This window comes from Schistocerca gregaria, chromosome 10 (genome assembly GCF_023897955.1).
Source record: "Schistocerca gregaria isolate iqSchGreg1 chromosome 10, iqSchGreg1.2, whole genome shotgun sequence".
In the NCBI taxonomy this organism is placed as follows: domain Eukaryota; kingdom Metazoa; phylum Arthropoda; class Insecta; order Orthoptera; family Acrididae; genus Schistocerca; species Schistocerca gregaria.
Window position 1 is genome coordinate 156,287,608 of NC_064929.1, and position 8,479 is coordinate 156,296,086.

General features: G+C 44.0%; 1 pseudogene; it reads left to right on the plus strand.

Moving 5' to 3' along the window:
* Positions 1 to 8,000: 8,000 nt before the first annotated feature.
* LOC126293776 (5S ribosomal RNA) lies at positions 8,001 to 8,118 on the plus strand (annotated as a pseudogene).
* Positions 8,119 to 8,479: the final 361 nt, after the last annotated feature.

Genomic DNA, 8,479 nt, shown 5'->3' on the forward strand with positions numbered 1-8,479 from the left:
AATTGGACTGTTGATGATTGGAAAAATGTGCCTGGCCGGACGACTCCCGTTTCAAATTGTATCGAGCGGATGGACGTGTACGAGTATGGAGAAAACTTCATGAATCCGTGGACCCTTCATGACATCAGGGGACTGTTCAAGCTGGTGGAGGTTCTGTAAAGGTGTGAGGCATGTGCTGCTGGAGTGATATGGAACCCCTGATACGTCTAGTAACGTCTCTGACAGGTGAGACGTATGTAAGCATCCTGTCTGATCACCGGCATCCATTCATGTCGATTGTGAGTCTCGACTGACTTGGCTAAGTCCAGCAGGACAATGCGACACCACACATGTCCAGAATTGCTACAGAGTGGCTCCAGGAATATTCGTCTGAGTTTTAACGCTTAACTGGCCACCAAACTCCTCAGACATGACCATCATTGAGCATATGTGAGATGCCTTGTAACATGCTGTTCAGAAGAGGTCTCCACCCCCTCGTACTCTTACAGATTTTCGGACAGCTCTGTAGGATTTCTAGTGTCGGTTCTCTCCAGTACTACTTCAGACATTATTCGAGTCCATGCCACATCGGCTTGCGGCATTTCTGCCAGCACGCGTAGCCCTACACGATATTAGGCAGGTGTGCCTATTTCTTTGGCTCTTCAGTGTGGGATCTTTCCTAGTGTTTCCTAGGACCTTGGCGTTGCCTACTTTTTAGCACATGTTCACACAGCCCCTGGGACGCAGAATAGTACTTTATTAGCTCCTGGCGCCCTTCTAGAGCAATGCTGACTCAGTTTTATCGTTAACATTTTAATTCTATAAATGGTTTACAGAGAGGATATTGCAGCTGTAAATATTCTACATCTATCTACATGACTACTCTGCAATTCACATTTAAGTGCTTGGCAGAGGGTTCATCGAACCACAATCATACTATCTCTCTACTATTCCACTCCCGAACAGCGAGCGGGAAAAACGAACACCGAAACCTTTCTGTTCGAGCTCTGATTTCTCTTATTTTATTTTGATGATCATTCCTACCTATGTAGGTTGGGCTCAACAAAATATTTTCGCATTCGGAAGAGAAAGTTGGTGACTGAAATTTCGTAAAAAGGTCTCGCCGCGACGAAAAACGTCTATGCTGAAATGACTTCCATCCCAACTCGTGTATCATATCTGCCACACTCTCTCCCCTATAACGTGATAATACAAAACGAGCTGCCCTTTTTTGCACCCTTTCGATGTCCTCCGTCAATCGCACCTGGTAAGGATACCACACCGCGCAGCAATATTCTAACAGAGGACGAACGAGTGTAGTGTAAGCTGTCTCTTTAGTGGACTTGTTGCATCTTCTAAGTGCCCTGCCAATGAAACGCAACCTCTGGCTCGCCTTCCCGACAATATTTTCTATGTGGTCCTTCCAACTGAAGTTGTTCATAATTTTAACACCCAGGTACTTAGTTGAATTGACAGCCTTGAGAATTGTACTATTTATCGAGTAATCGAATTCCAAAGGATTTCTTTTGGAACTCATGTGGATCATCTCACACTTTTCGTTATTTAGCGTCAACTGCCACCTGACACACCATACAGCAATCTTTTCTAAATCGCTTTGCAACTGATACTGGTCTTCGGATGACCTTACTAGACGGTAAATTACAGCATCATCTGCGAACAATCTAAGAGAACTGCTCAGATTGTCACCCAGGTCATGTATATAGATCAGGAACAGCAGAGGTCCCAGGACGCTTCCCTGGGGAACACCTGATATCACTTCAGTTTTAGTCGATGATTTGCCGTCTATTACTACGAACTGCGACCTTCCTGACAGGAAATCACGAATCCAGTCGCACAACTGAGACGATACCCCATAGCTCCGCAGCTTGATTAGAAGTCGCTTGTGAGGAACGGTGTCAAAAGCTTTCCGGAAATCTAGAAATACGGAATCAACTTGGGATCCCCTGTCGATAGCGGCCATTACTTCGTGCGAATAAAGAGCTAGCTGCGTTGCACAAGAGCGATGTTTTCTGAAGCCATGCTGATTACGTGTCAATAGATCGTTCCCTTCGAGGTGATTCATAATGTTTGAATACAGTATATGCTCAAAACCCTACTGCAAACCGACGTCAATGATATAGGTCTGTAGTTAAATGGATTACTCCTACTACTCTTCTTGAACACTGGTGCGACCTGCGCAATTTTCCAATCTGTAGGTACAGATCTATCGGTGAGCGAGCGGTTGTATATGACTGCTAAGTAGGGAGCTATAGTATCAGCGTAATCTGAAAGGAACCTAATCGGTATACAATCTGGACCTGAAGACTTGCCCATATCAAGCGATTTGAGTTGCTTCGCAACCCCTAAGGTTGAAACTCAGGCTAGCAGATGTTCGTGTTTCAAATTCTGGAATATTCCATTCGTCTTCCCTGGTGAAGGAATTTCGGAAAAACTGCGTTCAATAACTCCTCTTTAGCGGCACAGTCGTCGATAACAGTACCATCGGCACTGAGCAGCGAAGGTCTTGACTGCGTCTTGCCGCTTGTGTACTTTACATACGACTAGAATTTATTCGGATTTTCTACCAAATTTCGAGACAATGTTTCGTTGTGGAACCTATTAAAGGCATCTCGCATCTCAAGTGAAAATTTGGTCGTATATACGACATCAAATCAGAAAGTATGCTGACGGAAAAAAAAATCGCACCAAGAAGAAGGAGTTGTGTGACGTAAACGAATGTTGGTAGACGTGTTTCTAGTAGCGCCCCTATGGGGATGCTAATCAGGCTTGCTTTAAATACCCGCTGTAACGGTCGTGAGCATTAGTTACCTTCGAGATTGGACGTGGTGAGTTTATGCTAGTCAAGAATGGTTTAAGGCGACAAAGACACTATTATCAACACCCCACTGAGTTTGAACGAGGTCGTGTAATAGGACTACGAGAAGCTGGATGTTCCTTCCGTTATACTGATACTGAGCAAGCAGGCAAGGCTCCGGACGGCGTGTTTGGCGTGTTTGGCGTACGGCTCTGGCGCAGCATTTTGAGCAACAATTGGCACAACAGTGACAAAACGTAATGTTATAAATCGGTTTCTTCCAAAGACAGATCCGAGCCAGAAGCCCTGTAGCGTGCATTCCACTGACCCCAAACCATCGCCATTCACCCGTTTTCTGTAATCAGGTTCAATCTTTACGCCATAAATGTTGTTGCTTGTGGAGAGTGGTATCCATACCCCTACTGTAATTGCTTTTAATTCAACTGTAAATTGGTTGCCAGCACTAAGTAATACCATAGTCATTCCAAAGGCAGAAAATATTATTGGCTTAATGTTAACACTCGACTACGAGTAATTGCAATGTTATGTAAATTCTGACTTAAGAACGACAAATTTAACCTCTTACGTAGATTCAAGGTAGAGGGGTGGGGGGGAGGGGGGAAGGAAAAGAATCATCGATATCAGCTGCATCGGGACTTTATGCGGAATCAGCGGCGACAAGTGAAAATTTGTTTCGATGCTAGGATCTCCAGGTTATTAGGCAGTTAATTTAACAACTTTGCCATCTAGATATGTCGTTTAATGCAAGTGCGCTAATTTCAGGTTCCCGCCGGAGTTCGAACGAAATATGCGTCCACACTGAAGAAGGTCTATTCACTGGCCATGGAGACGAATCAGTTATACATTATAATCTTACGACTGGTAAGTTTGACAAGCTATAAACATAGAGTAAATTAGAAACTCTGTTACTCTGTACATATATGCACTGCTGTAACGTTATTCTTGGAAAAGTCTGCTGTCAGCACAGATGGATGTCAATATGTGACTGAGCGTCGCGAAATCGATTTTTTATTTAAGGAATTATAACCTTCTCCCCACCCCTCTCTCCTGCAGATGAGGCTATTTTATTTCTAATCGTTTTGATGTAAATTTCCTTGACCAAGACAACTGTTAACTTGCGAATCCCATTTTACGTGGTAACATGTCCTCCACCAGATATTTCTGTTGTCATATATTTTTACATGGTCTTGAACATGATACTTCAGTACTTGCTTCTCTAATTAGTCGTCAACAAAGTGTTACTCGCTGAACGTATCTTAAGGAGATGTAAGACGAATCTCTTCAAGTATACTGTAGCTGTGAAGGACATTTTATGATATATCAAGTAATGGAGAATCTTGCACCCAAAGAAAGAGTTTGAGGAAAATCCTGGGTTCCACCAATCTCCCTCCGCCTTCCTAGCTCCAATTATTCAAAATGGTTCAAGTGGCTCTGAGCACATCTGTGGTCATCAGTCCCTTAAAACTTATAACTACTTAAACCTAACTAACCTAAGGACATCACACACAACCGTGCCCGAGGCAGGATTCGAATCTGCGACCGTAGCGGTCACGGGGTTCCAGACTGAAGCGTCTAGAACCGCTCGGCCACACCCGCCGGCAGTTCCAGTTATTGTCCACAATAATTTGAATATTTTATGCAAAATTTGAGAGGGGCGAAGATTACAATAAATTTTCTAGCTTATTTAGCTTTTCGTGTAGAGTTAGCTCCAGTTTTTCTTGTCTAGGCGTCTGATTCTTGAAGTTGAAATTCTTGCGTATTAGGTTCTCGTGGTTGAAGTGATCTAAATAAATTTGAAAATTTTTTGTTGTTACATTAATGTATTTTGTGACATTTTAGTATACCGTACAGTTTCTGCATTTTAACGTTACCAAAGCCGAAATTACATTGTTCGCTCTGAATACAAAAATGCGTCCGTTCACAGCAGAGGCATGCTTACTACACTCTGCGGTAATAATCATGTTACAAAGGATTTACTATTCTTCTTAACATATGAATTTCTATTATTAATATCAATTATTACTTCATAAATGAATGCAGAAATAAACATAATAATTAATATAAGAAATTTTAAGTTTGCCAAATAATTCGTAATTTCAAATGTTTCTAAAAAAATAATTTTAACTGTACATTCAGAGCCAGTACTTATCGATTGTAATATAAAAAAGTAATTCTTTTTTACAAATTTCACCTTCAAATATACCATATTGTGTACAAAAGTTTTAGGAAAAGTAGCTGAGATAATACTGATCTTTCCAAAATTCGAAAAGTAATACTGGTATCGACAACTACTGTTCACGAAAAGTAGTGGTTCAAATGGTTCAAATGGCTCTGAGCACTATGGGATTCAACTGCTGTGGTCATCAGTCCCTTAGAACTACTAAAACCTAACTAACCTAAGGACATCACACACATCCATGCCCGAGGCAGGATTCGAACCTGCGACCGTAGCAGTCGCACGGTTCCGGACTGCGCGCCTAGAACCGCGAGACCACCAGGCCGGCGAAAAGTAGTGGTGGAGGAGGCTGTCCCGTTACATGCTTCACAAAATAAGGATTGCCGTTGATGACGAAATGGTAGGAATGCTCCCAGGAAGGGTATATACAAGGATATTGAGACACAAAGGAATAAGGACATTAGCTACTAGTGACCATTGACTTATACCAACAGGGCAATTCGAAAATTTATGCCGGGGCTGGATTCGAACCCGCGTCTTTTGCTTACTAGGCAGATTCCGGAAGAATAGACATCACATGTATATAATTAAAGGGACGGCGGCCAAACCAACCACCGCTTCAGTGCAGATGCAAACGAAGCTCGAAGTCTTACGGCAATCGGCGAGATGCTTCGGATAAAGAGGCTAATTACCAGGGGCACCACATTAGTACTGCTAGGGGAGTATGTGCGGTTCTAGTGACCGCAGTGTCCGGATGGCGTAGTGGTCAACGCTTCTGCTCTGTAAACAGGAGACCCAGGTTCGACACAAACTTTCAGCATGCCCCATTGCTATAAATCAGTGCCCAATGGCAGCTAATGTTTTTAATTCCTTTCTGCCTTGGTTGATAGTGACTACATGATATGTACAAGCATATATAACAGGGTATTAACCTACTTTCAAGATAACAAAACCAAGAAAACGTAGCTCACAGAAGTTGGAAAATATTTGTGAGAACTGGAAATTTCACCTAAATATGTCCAAAATAGTGGTCCGCCTCAGGAAAACTGGACTCCAGAGAGAAAAGATGTTGTTGTTGTTGTGGTGGTATTCAGTCCAGACACTGGTTTGATGCAGCTCTCCATGTTACTCTATCCTGTGCAAGCTTCTTCATCTCCCAGTACCTACTGCAACTTACATCCTACTGAACGTATTTAGTGTATTCATCTCTTGATCTCACTCTACGATTTTTACCCTCCATGCTGCCCTCCAGTACTAAACTGCTTATCCATTGATGCCTCAGAACATGTCCTACCAACCGATCCCTACTTCTAATCAAGTTGTGCAAGAAATTTCTAACCTCCCCAATTCTGTTCAATACCTCCTCATTAGTTATGTGATCTACCCTTTTTTTTTGTCGTCCGTCTACTGACTGGTTTGATGCGGCCCGCCACGAATTCCTTTCCTGTGCTAATCTCTTCATCTCAGAGTAGCACTTGCAACCTACGTCCTCAATTATTTTCTTGACGTATTCCAATCTCTGTCTTCCTCTACAGTTTTTGCCCTCTACAGCTCCCTCTAGTACCATGGAAGTCATTTCCTCATGTCTTAGCGGATGTCCTATCATCCTGTCCCTTCTCCTTATCAGTGTTTTCCACACATTCCCTCTCCGATTCTGCGTAGAACCTCCTCATTCCTTACCTTATCAGTCCACCTAATTTTCAACATTCGTCTATAGCACCACATCTCAAATTCTTCGATTCTCTTCTGTTCCGGTTTTCCCACAGTCCATGTTTCACTACCATACACTGCTGTACTCCAGACGTACATCCTCAGAAATTTCTTCCTCAAATTAAGGCCGGTATTTGATATTAGTAGACTTCTCTTGGCCAGAAGTGGCTTTTTTGCCATAGCGAGTCTGCTTTTGATGTCCTCCTTGCTCCGTCCGTCATTGGTTATTTTACTGCCTAGGTAGCAGAATTCCTTCACTTCATTGACTTCGTGACCATCAATCCTGATGTTAAGTTTCTCACTGTTCTCATTTCTACTACTTCTCATTACCTTCGTCTTTCTCCGATTTACTCTCAAACCATACTGTGTACTCATTAGGCTGTTCATTCCGTTTTCCATTTAATCTTCAGCAAAACACTGGAAAGGAATACAGAAGCGTGGGGGCGGCTGTTTAAGACCAAAAAAGAGACCGTTTACTTTGCGAGGCTTCTGCTTTGCCGAAACGAAAAAAGAAGTAGACACTGTTTCACAGTGTTTAGGGAAATTGTGTTCTCCGGACGAAACACGCGGTAATGCCACAGTATCGGCGCACTGACGTATTGCAATATGAGGCAAGGGTCTCTGCTGGTGACGTCAGAAAGCACCCCTTTCCGGTATCGCATGACTTATGCCCCTTCACCCCGCGGCCTGCTTATCCCGACTGCCGTATGCGCGCTCACACCCGACTTACGCCCCGGCATGACTGGGGTCCACCCTACGCACACTCTCCAAACAACGCCAGAGTTGGCGGTAACAGACTCAAAAGAAACCAACAGATAACCGCCGGCGTTATTTCTTCACGTAACAGACATACTGACGGCTGCTCTGAGATGATAATGCCGCTTCTTACTATGAACACAGATTATCGAGCAAGACAGTCAAAAGTATCAGGACATATCTACGTAAAAATGAGCTGCTCACTGCAGATGGACTCGCCACAGGAAGCTAGAGTAGTCATGGGATATTTCCTGTTATCGTACCGGACCTCCTTTTCACCGGCCAACTCCACGCGGCATGGATGTCCCCTGCAGAAATATTGAGCCATACTGTCTCCACAGCTACCCATAACAGCGAAAGTGTTATCGGTGCTGGACTTTTTGCACAAACTGACCTCTAGATTGTGTCCCATAAACGCTCCATGTCATTCATGACGGCCAATCTGGGTGGCCAAAAATCCGCTCGAACTGTTTAGAATATTCTTCAAACCGGTGACGTGACGCATTGTCATCCATAAAAATTCCATCGCAGTTTGGGAACATGGGCAACGGCCTTGCCGCAGTGGATACACCGGTTCCCGTGAGATCACTGTAGTTAAGCGCTGTCGGGCGTGGTCGGCACTTGGATGGGTGACCATCCAGGCCGCCATGCGCTGTTGCCATTTTTCGGGGTGCACTCAGCCTCGTGATGCAATTGAGGAGCTACTCGACCGAATAGTAGCGGCTTCGGTCAAGAATACCATCATAACGACTGGGAGAGCATTGTGCTGACCACACACCCCTCCTATCCGCATCCTCAAGTGAGGATGACACGGCGGTCGGATGGTCCCGGTAGGCCACTCGTGGGTTGAAGACGGAGTGGTTTTTAGTTTGGGAACATGAAATCCATGAGTGGCTGTAAATGGTCTCAAGTTGGATCAGAGAACCCAGTCCATTCCACCTAAACACAGGCCACACAATTATGGAGCTACCACCAGCTTGCATAGTGCCTTGTTGACAACTTTGGTCCATGGCTTCGTGAGG